The following is an 18,144-nucleotide window of genomic DNA, read 5'->3' on the forward strand; positions in this document are numbered from 1 at the left end:
CTTGGTAAACAACTGTGTGACTGCTAGATGACTCTGCTACTAGAGCAATATGTTGGGAATCAATAAATAACTCTTTTTGAAATGTGGGTGGTTTTTCAAAAAATGAAATGTTTGTTTTCCTTCATTTTCCTCCTTCAAGGAAAGGAAGGACAGGGCAGAGCACATTCCAGCAATTTCAGAAGTCGGAAGGCTCAATTCCTCTTTCTCTCAGCCTCATGAAACAGACAGCAGAACCTCCAGGGGTTTAGAATTATCTTTGGCCCTGCGTCCTCTCAGATATTTTTAGCTCCTCCAATATCTGACATTGACAGCTTCCTGAGGCTGTTGAAAGTTTAGATGGGGAACTGTTATTCCCTACCCCCACTAAAACAGAAGTGCTAATTTGAGAGGGAGAAGTAGGTGAAGTGGACAAAATTTCTGAGGCAGTCTGTTCAGTATCCATTTCAAACACAAATGTACTCACAGCAAAGAATCCACCATACAAAACACATTCCAAAGCAAGCATTTTTGAACATATTTTTATAGCTTATACCAATGAAGAAGGGATGAAGTAACAACCAGCACTAAAGCCCCTTGACCACTGCAAATCCTCCTTAAACATCCAGTCATTTCAAATACGTGTAATCATTTTGCTGACTGGAAGATGAAACTTTATTTCACATTTTGAGCTTTCAAACCTTTCAGTCATGCTCTCTGCTTGTTTCAGGTATCCACTGCCTTTGGTGTCCTCTTGGCTGACTTGTTGTTCTGGGAATCGATCAACATGCTGTGACAACCAATCGTATTCCTACATTGGCAGTGTTCTAACGCAGGGGTCCCCAACCCCTGGTCCGTGGACCAGTCCCGGTCCATGGCCTGTTAGCAACCAGGCCGTGAGTTATATATTTATTATATATTACAATGTAGTAATAATAATAATAACAAGAAGACAACATTGGATTTATATCCTGCCCTCCACTCTGAATCTCAGAGTGGTTCACAATCTCCTTTACCTTCCTCCCCCACAACAGACACCCTGTGAGGTAGGTGGGGCTGAGAGAGCTCACACAGAGGCTGCTCTTTCACAGACAGTTCTGCGAGCGCTATGGCTGACCCAAGGTCAATTCAGCAGGTACAAGCGGAGGAGTGGGAAAGCAAACCTGGTTCTCCCAGATAAGAGTCTGCACACTTAACCACCATACCAAAATAAAGTGCACAATTGTATCATCCCGAAACCATTAAACCCCTCCCCCCCCCTGGTCTGTGGAAAAATTGTCTTCCAAAAAACCGGTCCCTGGTGCCAAAAAGGTTGGGGACTGCTGTTCTAAAGAACAAAGTTTTGGGTTTCCTGGTAGTCACTCTGCAAATTTTCTATTTTTAGCTTCTTAATTTGTCTCAGCGCAGAATGTCGAAGATGCTCAAGAGCCAGTGCAAAAGAACCCCCCCCCCTTTGCATTCCCAGACTCTTCCGAATTACTGAGGACTGCAACTATCAAGGGGAAAACTGTGGTTATGAAACAGCCACTGCAGATCAAAAACCCCAGCTGGAACTTGACCATCACTAAGCATCAGCTGAAATTCTATCATTTTCTTTTGGGTGGCATTCCCATGACAAGCTGCAAGTCCTGAAGCAATGAGAATGGCATGTGCATACATGAATAAGCTTTTCAAGCCAAGCCATTCGAAATGTTGCCTCTTTCCTACCACACTTCCAGCAATATGTGTTATGGTAGAAGAACAGCAGTTTTTCAACAGTCTGAGTCATCAAGGACACAAAGTGCTTTCAGGCAGTAGCCAGTTGCCGTTTCATCTCAAACACCCAGAAGGATGAAGTTTAAGTCCAGTGGCACTTTAAGACCAACAGTTTTATTCAAGGTATAAGGTTTTGTGTGCATGCACATTTCCTCAGATCCAGGAATTACATCCAAAGATAGACAAGTGTTTGTTAGTGTGTGTTATTTTTGTTATTGTATGTTTTAATTTATGCCCCAAATCTTTCAGACAGGTTTCTACTTAGGTTCCCACTTAAGCACACGAGCTTGTGCTGTTCTCATAACACAACAGCCCCCATCCATTGAAATCATGCAGAAATCCAGGATGGAGGGAGGGTATGACAAAGAGAGAGGTGTTTTAGGGCCTGCCCCAAGGACTGGCGAGGTCAAATACTTGCCAAGAGTTAGGGTTGCCAGGTCTGACTCAAGAAATATCTGGGGAATTTGGAGGTGGAGCCAAGAGCAAGGGTGTGACAAGCATGGTTGAACTCTAAAGAGGCTTCTTGCCATCACATGTAAAGGGACTGCACTCCTTTTAAATACCTTCCCTCCACTGGAAATAAAGGAGGATAGGGGCACTTTCTTTTGGGGCTAATGGAATTGGACTCCCTGGCCCAATCTTTTTGAAATTTGGGAGGGGGGTGTTTTGAGGAGAGGCACTGGATGCTATGCTGAAAATTTGGTGCCTCTACTTCAACAAATAACACCCTCCCCAGATACCCATGGATTAATTCTCCATTATACCCTATGGGAACTGGTCTCCATAGGGTATAATGGGAGTGCCCAGAAGCCATTCCCCTCCCCCCACTTTCTGATAACCCTGGGGGGAGGGCCTCTAAATTGAGGGATCCCCTACCCCCAACTGGAGATTGGCAACCCTACCAAGAGGCCAAGACTCATAAAGGCATGCACAATGCACCTCCCATTTCACAAACAAAATCAGGGATACGCTTAAAACCACCCAGTCCTTCTCTTGCCTCCCCGATTATCACAGCTAAAGGCTCTACTCTGCCTTCCATATGTTGTTTCCATTTACTCCACAATAGCCTAATTTAAAAGCAAGGATGATGTTGAAAACATGCTGTTAGATACCTTCATCTATTTGTGTGATATCTTCCATAGGGGGTGGGGTAGGGCAGAGCTACACTGAGCACAGGAAGCCCATGCTCTGTAAAAAGGTAAAGGTAGTCCCCTGTGCAAGAACTAGTCACTTCCAACTCTGGGGTGATGTTGCTTTCACAACATTTTCACGGAAGACTTTTTACAGGGTGGTTTGCCACTGCCTTCCCCTGTCATCTACACTTTCCCCCCAGCAAGCTGGGTACTCATTTTACTGACCTTGGAAGGATGGAAGGCTGAGTCAACCTCCAGCCAGCTACCTGAACCCCCAGCTGGGATACTCAGGTTGTGAGCAGAGCTTAGGACTGCAGTACTGCAGCTTTACCACTCTGCACCACAGGGCTCTAGCTCTGTAGGTTATCAAAATAAGACCTCAAAACTGCAGGATGAAAACCCCAGCTGGGAGCCACTGCACAGTGCCTGCATTCACATGAGGACAAGAAGTATCTAACACCCCCTACACACACACAATTCAGAGATTAAGCTCAGGGAGGGAGAAAGAAATTACAACTCTAGCAACTAATGCTAAACATTTGCACACTGCATCCCCCTCAAGGACACACACCCAGATGGAACAAAATCAAATAATTTAACAGGAACTGGGAGCGTATATTCTCACTTGCATGGATCACCAAGAAGGCCAGAAGAAGGGAAAGAATTCTCAGCACACCTGGTTTCTTCCAAGGAACAGACCCCAGGTAAGGATTCCCCTCATGACCTTCCTGGTATGTTTAAAGAAACATGATGTTAAGAAAGAAGGGGAGCAGGGAAAGAGAAAAAGGCTTAAGTGAAAAAGGCTTTTTAAGAATCCAGGCTCCCTTCCTTCTTTGCTTAAATGGAAAAGCTGCCAAGTGTTCTTTGGCAGCAGAACACTTGCTATGATTGCAAGTCAAGCAAAGGGTTAAAATAAGTAGTTTCAGATCCCTTAGAAAGATTCTAGCTGTGACTGAAGCTCCAAGACTGAAGCTATTGCCCTAGCCTAGCCCCAACAGTTGCTTGCTTTCAAGTGAAGGGGGTAGGCTGTATGTCTGGCTTCTTGGCCCCCATAACAACCTGGATATGGAGAAGTATGCACCCATAAAGTCACCCCCCCCCAGCTCTGTTGGGGATTCCACTCAGCCCCCCACCCCCAGGTTTGGAACTACCAAGGGTTGCCAACAGGCCTGATGGAGGGGGGGGGGGGAAGCAGTCCTTTCCCTTTAACAGAGGCTTCATGTGTGGAAATTGGGCAGCTGAAGCTTTCCATAGCATAGAAGTAAATAACATCAGCTGGAAAGCAGCAGCCCATTGGACAGGCAATTTCCCTCCCACGCAGTTGGCAATAGTAGCCAGCAAGACTGGTTCTATCCCCAGCTTTGGCTGGCTACTGTCAGTTCTCTTCCCAGGCTACAAGCTTCAATCATGGCCCTTCCTTTTGCTATTTTTAGCTCAGCCGCTATTGTCTGGGAAAGTAATCAGGAAAAGCAACCAATAATAACTAGTTTGCAGGGAGTTGTCATAACAAAGGGCTGAAAAGCAGGGAACTTCATCTCATGACCTGTATTAACTATGCAGATTAGGCATATGTGCATATATCTGCATAATATATCCAGCTTCTAATAGACACTGGGTGGGCAGAGTGGAAAGCAGCCCAGGGGGGCATTTTAATCAGAAGGGAAACAGTGCAAGGACAAATAGTGGAATCCCCTCCAGCACTGCAGCCTTGACGCCAGTAGTCTTTGTGGCTAAATCACGGAAGAGCTGATCACAGAGACTCAAAATTATGTACATCTTGGCCTTGGAAGCAAAGGGTTGTACATGAATTCCGAGATGTGTTGGTTGTAACTTGCTAGGCCTGCAAATATGCCTAGGATGCAAACAGCAATTGGAGTCATTGTCATTGATTTTATGCAGGCATTGGTGGTTCTCTAAAAGCAGAGCAATTCCCCAGCGCAGTTCCCAGGGGGAAGGAAGGGGAAAATTATTTGGGACTGGTGGGTCTCTCCCAAAGAAATGGTGCAGGTTTCCCAGATTCAGCCTATTATTCCCCCACCCACCTGCCCCCCCAGCTTTCCAAGGCGGCCTGTCTCGCTCCCACTGGCAAAGAGATTCAAGACTGACCAGCATCCAGCACCCACATCAGAAGCTCATTTGTTCTTAGGGCTGCTGACTCTGGGTGGAGAAATTCCTGGAGATTTAGGGGTGGAGCCTGGGGAGGACAAAGTTTGAAAAAGGGAGGGGAGGGATGTGAGTGGGTATAATGCCATAAGAATCCAGCCTCCCAAGCAGCCATTTGCTTTCGGGGAACTGACCTCTGTAGCCTGGAACTCAGCTGTAATTCGGGGGGGGGGGGGAGGAATATCCAGGCCCTACCTGGAGGCTGGCAAGCCTGTTATCCCTTTTGCTTACTCTATAGTTATCAGTGGATCTCGTCAAATAGTCCAAACAGAATCCCAGGAAGCAGGGCTTTTTTTGTAGAAAAAGCCCAGCAGGAACTCATTTGCATATTAGGCTACACCCTCTGCTATCACAATTGTTCCACAGGGCTTAAAGTCCAGCAGAAACTCATTTGCATATTAGGCCACACCCCCTGTTGCCAAGCCAGCCAGAACTACGTTCCTGTGCGCTCCTGCTCAAAAAAAAAATCCCTGTCCAAACGCTTCTGCTGCGCAGAGGTTCTAGGATTTAAATGTCTTTGTGTATTTTATCCTTGCAATAGGTTGCATTGCATCTGATATTTTTTTGGGGGGGAGCAAGGAGCAGCACCCCCCCTTCACTCTATGTGCAGTAAAGGAATAAAAAAAAAAGCCATTGTGACCCAGCTTGCATGTCAAGAGCTTGCCAAGTGGTGAAGGCTCCTGGGAAGCCAATTTGCAAGCTGTCAGGTCAAGAGAACAGCCGGCTCTCTCGCTGGGTGCCTCTTGGCTCTTGCTGATGAGCTTCGATCAGCTGAGACTGGCCAGGGGAGGTTTTCTCCTCCAATTAAGAGTGATAAACAGAGGCAGGCCCCACTGTGCACTTTGTCAAAAGGGGTTACATAAAAAAACTGGCTTGCAAAGGGAAAGATCCATATAACTGGGCTGCAGGAAATGAACAGTGGAAAGGACTTGGGGAAAGAAATGGGAGCTGACAGGTTTTGGAGCCTGGCCTTTGCTGTTGTGCTCTCCTTGATCACCAGCAATGGTGCCATGGCCAGAGTGTCAGGAGACCCAGATTCAAGCCCCTGCTGGGCCAGTCACAATTCTTAGCCCAGTTGACCTCATAGAGTCATTGTGAGAATGCAGTGAAGGAAGGGAGGAGCTGCTAGGAACTGCTGCTTGGGGAAGAATAAAACTGATAGGGATGCCAACCTCCAGGGGGGACCTAGGGATTCCATGAAATTACAGCTCATCTGCAGATTACAGAAATCAGTTCCCTGGAAGAAAACGGATGCTTTGGAGGGTGGACACTGTGGCATTGTACCCCACTGAGGTCCCTGTCTTCCCTAGGTTCCATCCCCAAATCTCCAGGAGTTTCCCAATCCAGATCTGGCAACCTTAAACTGTAACAAGCAGTGCCACTGATTGTTCTTGCTCTTGGGCATCCTCAGGGTTATTGTAGAAAAAGTCCAGCAAGAACTAATTTGCATATTAGACCACACCCTCTGACACCAAGCCAGCCAGAACTGCGTTCCTGCTCAAAGAAAGCCCTGGGCACCCTTCTCTGTTACCCCTATTCCTCCCCGGGAGCTGGTATGGTATAGCAGCTGAGAGAGGCACTTTCACACATGCTGCAATCCACTTTCAATACACTTCAGCAATTGTTTACAAGTGAATTTTCTCATTTCACACAGTAAAATTCAGTTGCAAAGCAGATTGAAAGGGCAGTGTTCAGTATGTGTGAAAGTACCATTAAACCCTCTCATGGATTGCTGCCTTGTCGTGGCTGGCGAGAGGGCTTGCACGGTTCAATGAGGCTGTGGGCTATGCCATGCAGGACCACCCAAGATGGACAGGCCACAGCTGAGAACCCAGACTAAATGTGATCCACTGGAGAAGGAAACCACTCCAGTATCCCTAACCCTAACCACTCCAGTATCCTTGCCAAGAAAACCCCATGAACAGAAACAAAAGGCTAAAAGATATGGCACTGGAAGATAAGCCCCTCAGGTCAGAAGGTGTCCAATATGCTACTGGGGAAGAGCGTTCAAGTAACTCAGAAAGAGTGAAGCGGCTGGGCCAAAGCCGAAAGGACACTCTGCTGTGGATGTGTCTGATAGTGAAAGAACAGTCCGATGCTGCAAAGAATAATACAGCATCGGAACATGGAATGTATGATCTATGAATCAGGGTAAGCTAGATGTGGTCAAACAAGAGATGGCAAGACTGAACATCGACATCTTGGGAATCAGTGAACTAAAATGGATGGGAATGGGTGCATTTAACTCAGAGGATCACTACATCTATTATTGTGGCCCAGAGTCCCGTAGAAGAAATGGTGTGGTCTTTATAGTTAAAAAGAGAGTGAGGAAGGCAGTAATGGGATACAATCTCAAAAATAACAGAATGATCTCGGTCCATATCCAAGGCAAACCATTCAATATCACAGTAATCCAAGTCTATGCCCCAGCCACTGATGCAGAAGAGGCTGAAGTGGACCAGTTCTATGAAGATCTACAACACCTTCTAGATTTAACACCAAAAAAAGATGTGCTCATCATAGGGGACTGGAATGCCAAAGTAGGAAGTCAAAAGGTAACTGGAATAACTGACAAGTTTGGCCTTGGAGAACAAAATGAAGCCAGGCAAAGGCTAATAGAGTTTAGTCAAGAGAACAAGCTGGTCATAGCGAACACCCTCTTCCAACAACCTAAAAGGCGACTCTACATGTGGACATCACCTGATGGGCAATACAGAAATCAGATTGATTATATACTCTGCAGTCAAAGATGGAGAAGCTCTTTACAGTCAGCAAAAACAAGACCTGGAGCTGACTGTGGCTCAGTTCATGAGCTACTCATTGCAAAATTCAGGCTTAAACTGAAGAAAACTGGGAAAGCCATTAGGCCATTCAGGTTTGACCTTGATCACATCCCTTATGAATATACAGTGGAAGTGAAGAATAGGTTTAAGGAACTAGAGTTGATAGACAGAGTGCCTGAAGAACTATGGACCAAGGTTTGTGACATTGTACAGAAGGCAGCAATCAGCATCATCCCAAAGAAAAAGAAATGCAAGAAAGCAATGTGGCTGTCTGATGAGGCTTTACAAATAGCTGAGAAAAGCGAAAGGCAAAGGTGAAAAAAAAAGATTCACCCAACTGAATGCAGATTTCCAGAGAACAGCAAGGAGAGATAAAGAGGCCTTCCTGAAGGAACAATGCAAAAGCAATAGAGGAAAATAATAGAATGGGAAGGACAAGAGATCTATTCAAGAAAATTGGAGAAATCAAGGGAACGTTTCATGCAAAGATGGTCATGATGAAGGACAGAAATGGTAGGGACCTAACAGAAGCAGAAGAGATCAGAAAGAGGTGGCAAGAATACACAGAAGAATTATACAAAAAGGATCTCAATGTCCCGGACAACCATGACAGTGAAATCTATGACCTTGAGCCAGACATCCTGGAGTGTGAAGTCAAATGGGCTTTAGAAAGCATTACTAACAACAAAGCAAACGGAGATGGTATCCTAGTTGAGCTATTCAAAGTCCTAAAAGATGATGCTGTTAAAGTGATGCACACATTATGTCAACAAATTTAGAAAACACAGCAGTGGCCACAGGATTGGAAAAGATCAGTTTACATTCCAATCCCAAAGAAGGGCAATGCCAAGGAATGTTCAAACTATCGCACCATTGCACTCATTTCACATGCCAGCAAGGTCATGTTAAAGATCCTACAAGTCAGGCTTCAGCAGTATGTAGATCGGAAACTACCAGAAGTTCAAGCTGGAGAGGTAGAGGAACTAGAGATCAACTTGCCAACATTTGCTGGATTACGGAGAAAGCACGAGAGTATCAGAAAAACGTCTATTTCTGTTTCATTGACTATGCTAAAGCCTTTGATTGTGTGGATCACAAGAAACTGTGGCAAGTCCTTAAAGAGATGGGAGTACCAGACCACCTCACATGTCTCCTGAGAAACCTGTATAACTGCAACTGTCAGAACGGGATATGGAATAACTGATTGGTTTAGAATAGGAAAAGGAGTTGGACAAGGATGTATATTGTCACCCTGATTATTTAATTTATATGCAGAGTACATCATGCAGAATGCTGGCCTGGATGAAACAGAAGCCGGAATTAAGATTGCCAGGAAAAACATCAACAACCTCAGATGTGCAGATGACACTACTTTAATGGCAGAAAGTGAGGAGGACCTAAAGAACCTCTTGTTGAGAGTGAAAGAGAGCACAAAAGTAGGCTTGAAACTCAACATCAAAAAAACTAAGATCGTGGCATCCGGCCCCATCACACCTTGGCAAATAGAAGGGGAAGACATGGAAGTCGTGACAGACTTCACATTTCTGGGATCCAAGATCACTGCAGATGGTGACTGTAGACATGAAATTAAAAGACGTTTGCTCCTTGGGAGGACAGCTATGGTGAACCTGGGCAGTATAATAAAAAGCAGAGACCTCACCCTGCCAACAAAAGCCCATATAGTCAAAGCGATGGTATTCCCAGTAGTAATGTATGGCTGGGAGAGCTGGACCATAAGGAAGGCCGAGCACAGAAGAATAGATGCTTTTGAGATGTGGTGCTGGAGAAGACTCTTGAGAGTCCCTTGGACTGCAAGAAGATCAAATCAGTCAGTCCTAAGGGAAATCAACCCAGACTGTTCACTGGAAGGTCAGATGCTGAAGCTAAAGCTCAAGTACTTTGGCCACCAAATGAGAAGGGAGCACTCCCTGGAGAAGACCTGATGCTAGGAAAGACAGAAGGCAAAAGAAGGGGACGGTAAAAGATGAGATGGCTGGACAGTGTTACTGATGTAACAAACACGAATTTGAGCAGACTTCAGAGGATGGTGGAAGATAGGAGGGCCTGGCATGACTTTGTCCATGGGGACGCAAAGAGTCGGACTTGACTGTGTGACTGAACAATAAAACCATGAAGTACCAGAGATCCCCGGGTGAAAGCTCTGCCACAAATACACCAGGTACCTAAGGAAACTGGAAGTTTCTCACTGTCCCCCAGTTTGCAGTAGGGAGAGAATAATACTGGCCTACTTTGCAGGACTGGTGTGAGGCCTACAAGAAGATAAGGCATTTGGAAAACAGAATGTTCTGTCGGTGCTAAATATTGCATTATTGCATATTGCAGCTGAGTCCATGAGAATCAGAGTTGCTTCTGTGACATCATGATAGCATAGCCAATCCTTGCCACAAATAGGGTTGCCAGCTCTGGGTTAGGAAATATTTGAAGATTTTGAGGGTGGAGCCTAGGCAGGGCAGGGATTTTAGCAAGGCTGTGGCCACCCTCCAAAGCAGCCATTTATCCAGGGGAACTGATCTCTATTGCTTGGAGATCAATTGTAATCGTGGGAGATCACCAGGCCCCACCTGGAGGTTGGCAACCCTAGCCACACATGATGTCTTCACAAAACCCTTCCCCAAATCACCATGTAAACATTGCAGAGGTGTTCTTTAAGGAGCATCTATGTAGCGCTTTCAAAATGGTTCACTCGTATCACCTGACCTTATTGGTTGACAGCTCTGGTTTGGGAAACACCTGGAGATTTGGGGAGTAGAGTCTGGAGAGGGCAGGGTTTGTAGAGGGGCAGAGAGGGACTTCTGCATGGTATAATAATGCCATAAAGTCCATCCTCCAAAGCAGTCATTTGTTCCAGCGGAATTGATATTAATTTTTTTATATGTTTGTTTATGATGTTAAAAATACCACAATTTAGAAATAACAACAAAAATAATTTTAAAAACATATTTAAAACTATAATCTATCCTATAACACTATATTCACAGCTAGATTTTTATCTTTCTTACAGTGGAATTGATCTTAATAATCTGGAGATCAATTGTAATATAGAAGGGGTTGCCAAACGCTTAATGTAATAGCCAGATAGAATAAACTTCAGATGTTTGAGAGCTGCAAAACGGAAGGAAGGAAGGAAGGAAGGAAGGAAGGAAGGAAGGAAGGAAGGAAGGAAGGAAGGAAGGAAGGAAGGAAGGAAGGAAGGAAGGAAGGAAGGAAGGAAGGAAGGAAGGAAGGAAGGAAGGAAGGAAGGACATAAATGGGTGGAGGGAGAAGGAGGGAGGGAGAGGTGGAAGTAAAGCAACTTTAACTTTAAATGCATTCTCTAAGCTGCTGGCTGGTGGTGGAGGCTTCAAGAGCCACACAATATGCGTGAAAGAGCCACATGTGGCTCCCAAGCTACAGTTTGGCCACCTTGGTAATAGAGGGAGATCTCTAGGTGCCATCTGGAAGTTGGTAACCTTAGGTTAGACCAATATTATTATTCCTGTACTGCAGAAGGAGGCATTGGGGCTGAGAAAGCATGGCTTGCCCAAAGCCATTCACTGAGCAAGTCTACAGCACTGGCGAGATTTTAACTGGAGACCTCGGAACCCATACACAACCCATTCTTCTAACCACTATGCTATGCTGGCTGCAGAACTTCGCCAGGAAGTTTAGCTGTTTCTTACACACAGCTGGAGTCTGACGTATCCAATTAAGCATTTATTTTCCCTGAGTAAGAGAGAATTTAATGATTGTGTGATGCTAGAACCAGGCAGCCAAGGATCACACACATGCACACACACTCATCAGACCAATTAGCCATTAAAAGTCACACAATCTCCAGCTGAGCTCTATTGCTAGGGAGAAAAGCAGTTCCCTGGAGGTCAGATTTGGCTACAGGGCTACAAATCCCTTATGTTAAGGGATACTCTTTATTCCCAGATAGCACAATTCTCCATGTAAGGAGAAGAGGACAGATAAGAGGTATTCGTTGCTCTGGATAGTCGGAGAGCTTAATGTTTGTGGTGACTCTCCTGTAAAAGAATCACTGGCTGTAACTGCAAAGTGTTAAACAAAATCTAATTGTGGAAATCTGTGGGTTTCTGCAAGCAACGTTAAGGGCTAGAGAATCTGATTGAAGGATAATTCCAACTGCGGTAACATCCTGCAAGGTTGCTTTGCCCCCTTTTCAAAAAAAGCAAGTGGGCCCCCTTCATTTATCTTGACATTCTGTTTTTCTTGTTCACAGCGCCAGTTCATAACAAAATCCTGCTCGCAGGAATACAGCAAAGGCTTCCATTGACAAAGAGGCAGCTAGAAGGAGGGGAAAGGAGGCCTCCTATTGTTGCAGCAGGGGAAGGGGGAGGGATTGCAGGCCAAAGTTCTTGGTCTGAACATGAAAGTTTTTACATGGGTATTCCAGCAAAGAGGTTTATTGGGGCAAGATTAATGTCTGCGTTCCGTTTTTGTAGTTGGGGAGGAGCTGTGGCTGAGTTGCAGATCATCTGCTTGGCATGCAGAACGTCCCAGATTCAAGCCTCAGCATCTCCAGTTAAAAGGACCAGGCAGTAGGTGATGGGAAAGATCTCTGTTCGCCTGAGACCCTGGAGAGCTGCTGCCAGTCAGAGCAGAGGATACTGACTTTAATGGACCGATGGTCTGATTCAGTATAAGGTAGCTTCATGAACGACTGAATCTTCTTAATGCCAAGCAGCTAGATTAGAGTGTGATGCTGTAGACTGGAGCCTTCTGCGTGGCAACTGTTTCTCATGTTCCTTCCTTTGGCACAGTGGCAACAGAGCAGCCACACTAGTTTCCTCCATTGTTTCCTTGCCTCAGAATTCCCCCTCACTGCACCATTGGAGGAGTTGGTCTTTTTCTAATGGCAATTGACATTGTACAAGATGGCACTGGAGTTTCTGTGGCCACTAGTTTAATAACAAGACACAAGACACTTGCACTGTTCAGTGATGTTTGCATACATCCTCATGTTGTGATCCTTACTAACAGCCCTGTAAGGTAGGCCAGGATTATTCTCTCCAATATTGTGGATGGTAGCCTGTGAGGTTGGCACAATTTTTTAAAAAGTATTTTTATGAGGAATTTTTAAGCAAAACAAAACTAAATGTCCAATAAAAAGGGAAAAAAGAAAAGAAATCAAGAAAAAGCTGAAGAAACATACCAGTAAAACTTTCAAAATTTCTTGAAGACACAGACAAATACAGTTACTTAAGTCTAGAATTATGAAAGTTACACTAAATGACAATATAACCTCTTGTGCGAGGAGTTGTGTCTGCACCTGGAAGTCATGGCGACCTCTAATGACTGACCCCTGCTGGGGGCCTGGTAGATATTCAGACAGGTGGCTAAATGAAGCCTGCGCCCCCTCCTTCCCACCTTGAAGCAGGTCTCCCATCCTAGTACTCTGAATGTGGCCAAGTCCAGGCAGCCAACCATAAAACTTTGGAGTCAAGAACCCGGTATGCAAACAGAGGGTTTCCTTCCACCTCCCTCTCCCCACCCCAGCACTTTGCAGCCAGCAGCTCCATCCATTCCCCCTTCCCTGGCCCATTCCACATGGCTTCCTCCACCTCCCTCCTCTCCACCTGCTGCTTTCGCTGCTGCAGTGCACTGTGCCCTGCTCAGCTCCCTCAGATCTGGCTGCCGCTGATGATGCTTTGCAGGCTCAGCCATGGCAAAAACTAAAAGAAAAAAAGCAGGCTGTGACCCTGGAGGGCCCCCTGGGGAAGGGGGGCCCTGCCTGAAAGTCAGGGGGCAGTGCCCCTACTAGGCCCCCTGTGGCTACAGGCCTGCCTGGGCTATAACCTCAATGCTTCTTCTTACATTTCTGTTATTTAAAAATCTCTGTAAAGGTACAATTTGAAGCAGGCAGTTCACAATTCACTCTCTTAACCACTATGTTACACCAGTTTGCATGGAACTTTCCTACCCAGGGTCATCTTGGAAGTACTTCCATTCCTACACAAAAAGGAAACACACATCCACAGAGGGAAGCCAGCCACATGAGAATGGGTTTTTGGTAAAATGCCATGAAGGTTAATTTTGTGTGCGTTTACACAGAAGTAAGTTCTCTTTTGTACAATAGGACTTCTTTCCAAGTAAGTATGCATAGGATTGCAACCTTAGCCTTTTAGCCTCAGATGGCAAAACAGATCTAGAATTGATGCCTTGTCAGATTAGCTGGATCTTGACTCAGAAACATTCTTCAGTCTGTAGGCTAGTCCATTTTGCTATCAAACAGATTAGGAGTGAGGGAATCACATGATTCTCCCATTTGATCACCTCAACAATCCTGCAAGACATATGAACAGAAAGAAGGACTGATCCAAGATTCGTGGCTGAACAGAGATTTGAACCCTGGTCCTTCCTGCAACAGTACCGTAACAGTTACACCATAATAGCCTTCTGTTACTCTCTCCAGATCCTACCTAGAATGACAACCAACTATTTAACAGGGAATGCACAAATCAAAATTCCACAGGCCAGAATTGACCTTAACTGGAATTAAATGCGCCATATTGTGAAAATATGACATCACCAAGCCCCTCTCTATGACATCGTCAGGTCTTGCCAAACAGACAAAAGAAAGACCACCATCTAATTTCATAGATAAATTGCAGGCCTCTGAAGCCTCAGTTTCCTCAGGGTTGTGCGGGGAATGAAGAGGGGTTTTAACCCTTCAAACCTTCACTATCCAAAACTTTACTCCCTGATTTGTTGTGGACTCCCCTCCCCCAACCCTGCCCTCCTTAGGCTCCACCTCCAAAATATTTCCCAACCCAGAGCTGGCAACCTTAAGTCTATATTTTATTTATTTATTCCCCACCTTTCACTCCAGTGGAGACCCAAAGCTGCTTATACTGTTCTCCTTGCCTACTTTTTATGGCATTGTTTAGTTGGCAGCGAGGTACCCTCACACTACAGAGCCTGGCACCTTCTCAGAGCTGAAGCCAATAAGGGTCAGAGAACCTACCAAAACCCACTGAGTCGCCAACATGGCAATGGGGTTTCAGGCCACACCACACCCTGGAGGGTTGCATGCAGTCCATGGTTGATATGTTGTTGACTCTCTGGTCGATTGGCTTTCCCAGATAAGAAATATTTCCAGGTTCAGTGTAACATTCTGGCTGTTCAATAACAACCTAGTTTGGGCTGTGCCTGGCTGGCTTCCTGTCTTCTTCCAGCCTGTTCTTAACTGGGTCAATATTTTGCCTTTGACCTTGGCCAGAGAATGACTCCTGGACTTCCAATGGACCCTTTCTCAGCAGGGATGTATTGTGTGAACCTCCCTGGCAATGCTGACTCTAATCTGACTGTGACACAATCTTGGCTCTACCTGGGTTATCTGTGATGTGGGGTAAACAGTCATAAACTGGTATGACGAAACCAAAATGTCCCAGGCAGGGGGGTGATGGATTGACAGCTCCACGCCTGCGGTGACTGGGATGCCAGTTAAAATGAAGGACTTAGCCAAAGGGCACTTACACCCACTTTGCTGCCCACAGCCCTTTTCTGCCAGGGCTGAAATAGATGAGCAGGCTGGCGTGTTTCTTTCCGAGCTGTTCAGTCAACTGAATTCCCATTAACTCTTTTTGCGGTAGCCTCGTGAATGCAGATCTGGGGATTCAGTGGACTGATTGTCCTCCACAAAGGGGCATATTGTTTTCTGGAGAGTCACACTCTTTCATAAAGCTGAAAATAAGCCGGGGCTGCTATTGTTGAGGCCTCTACTTCCTTATCGGCATCAGTGGCCGCAGCCGCAACAGCAGGGAGCGACTCAATGGAAACAGTCCGGTTGCTTTGAGCTAAAAAAGACTGCTGGAACCACCAGGGTGGAAATGTGACAACTTCTGCCCACCTGCCCCTCCTCCCCACCCTTGAGGCCTGCACAGAACATCAGAGGACAGAACAAAGTATGGAGGGCACAGACTTCATGAGGACTAGCCACGTGAGGAATGGAGGGACAGAAACATGCCAAACCCTTTCTGGTGCCTCTCTGTCCACGAGCCTTCCCCGATGTACAGGGCAGGACTCCAGAATGCCTTTGTTGCTTCATTTTTTCCTTTTCCTTTTATAATTTATCTACTTTAAAAAAACACACAACCAAATATTTTTTAAAAATGAAACCTTGATGAACTAGTTAGAGAAAGTATAGCTAGATAAATGCATCATGATAACCGATACACAGGAATGAAAGATAAGGTTTTTACAAGAGTAACAGGAACAGACAAGTTAAATCCTGAAGCAGAACCCAAGCTATTCTTTTTCTTGCTATCAATAACATTCCTGCAATTGAGAGCCTTCTTAAGCAGGTCTACTCTTGAGTAGGTCCCATTTAATTCAATGGGGCTAACCCCCAAGAAAGTGATTGGAGGCTATATTACTTATTTAATATTTCAGTGTTCATACAGGACATTTAAAGCTTCAAAGCACCTCACATATGGTACAATCCATTCTATTAGACCACAGTAAAATTCCAAGTAGACTGGTTTAGGATTGCTCTGATAATCACCCTTGTGATTACCCTATAAGGCAGGCTAAGGTAATCATGGCCCTGAGAGTTAGAGATGGTGGGGGACAGAGATTATTTGGACCAGGACAATGTTGAGCCATTGGGAATAGCAGTGCCCTGGCGGTGTGCTTGTTTTGGTGCCTCCAGATACCAGTTCCCTATGTAAATGATTACACAGATTTCTTCTCTAGAGAAAGCATGGTGCAAATGCTGCTCAGAGTTTCAGACGGGAGGCTCCCCAAAACACCAAGACCCATCTGCTCATCAGCAGCGTATTCCAGTCTTTGATGATAGCCTGGATCAAAGACAATATTGTGGTTTCTACCATCCTATTTTTGGAATGCACATAATTACAGCTTCAGCCCTTGTTCCAGAGAAGCATGACATGATCTTGGGATAGGAAACTCTGAAGTCAAATGTACAAAAACATTGGAGTGACTTCCTTCTCAAAAGCCTCATTCTACATTTTTTTTAAAAGTGTATTTGGCCTAGTGCCCCTTTTCTTCCAACCCTAAAGCAGGGAAGATCTCTTTGGGGGTAGACAAATTGCAGAACAATCTCTCACTGCAAGTCACTCTTTCCAAACATGATCTCAGCCTGGAAATATTTATGAATGCTCCCTTGCTCTTTACGGGAGACTATTTGCCAGGATCTTGAATAATCAGAGTTCTGAAAGTTATAGTAGGAGGAGATACTTGGGATTTAGAGGCGGAGACTAAATAGGTGTTTAATTATGGCATTGGCTTGGCACTGGATCCTAAGTAAGCCATTCACATCTGGACAATTCTCTCCCCTCCCTTCAATCAATTTCTCTTAAACTAAACTCTTAAAAAACACATATTTGGAACATCTGGTGAAAGACTTCCCTCTCTCAGTAAGCAACAGTGACTGTGTTAATCCTGAAAGAAAGGAAAGGAAAAATAGCTTTTAAAAAATAAAAGCTCATGTGTTTTATTGTAAAGGTTTATTTTTAAAAACCCCCCACCAAAGGTAAACTTGCATTTCACAGGATTCTTTATCCAGAAGACCAGAAAGGAAGCTAAGTTTCAAGCATACACAGAGGGTGCATTCATGCTACACTAGATAATGCGTTTTGCAACCAGATTCTTACTGTGTAAGAATAGCAAAAATCTTGCAAAACGCATTATTTAGTGTAGTGTGAACGCACCCTGAGAGTTTTCAGAGAAACTAGAGGCCCTTGCTTTGTTGATCTTGAGCAGGCTGTGTGAGCTCAGCTTAAAAACAAAACCAAACAAAATCTACATCAAAGAAAAAGGCAAATTTGCTTGTAAGAGTTTATAAGGTATTGAAGCACTGCACTTTGTTGACCATATCTGAAAAGTGTCTATGGAAATTTTTTCTTCTAAAGTGAAACCTGAATTTTTCAGGAAGTAGAACTGTGCATCCAATATCTCACATCCTTGTCAATTTCCACTTGCTCCATGAAAAACATCCTATTTACTGGCCAGGGCATTTGGGGCCTACCAGATCCAGTTGTCCATAACCTTGAGGATGGGCTACTGGAATGTGGTCATCATGAGGCTGCTTCAGAGCATATGAATGCAATTCTTTTCCCTACCTGGCTACCAGCCAACATTTCAGTGGTCTAGCCAATACAACTGTGTCATCAGGAAACCTGCACTAGGGAAGAAGGAAAAGCCAATAAAACTCCAGATGTTGCCAGGCCCCAGCTGTGCTCCCCAGGCTCTTTCTTCTGCTCCCCATGACCCTACCCACAATCCACCTGTTCTGCCTGGCCTGGTTTCAGTGGCCCTTCAAAAGGCATGCAGTATTTTTGGAAAAAATG

Source organism: Heteronotia binoei, chromosome 12 (assembly GCF_032191835.1).
Source record: "Heteronotia binoei isolate CCM8104 ecotype False Entrance Well chromosome 12, APGP_CSIRO_Hbin_v1, whole genome shotgun sequence".
NCBI classification, from domain to species: domain Eukaryota; kingdom Metazoa; phylum Chordata; class Lepidosauria; order Squamata; family Gekkonidae; genus Heteronotia; species Heteronotia binoei.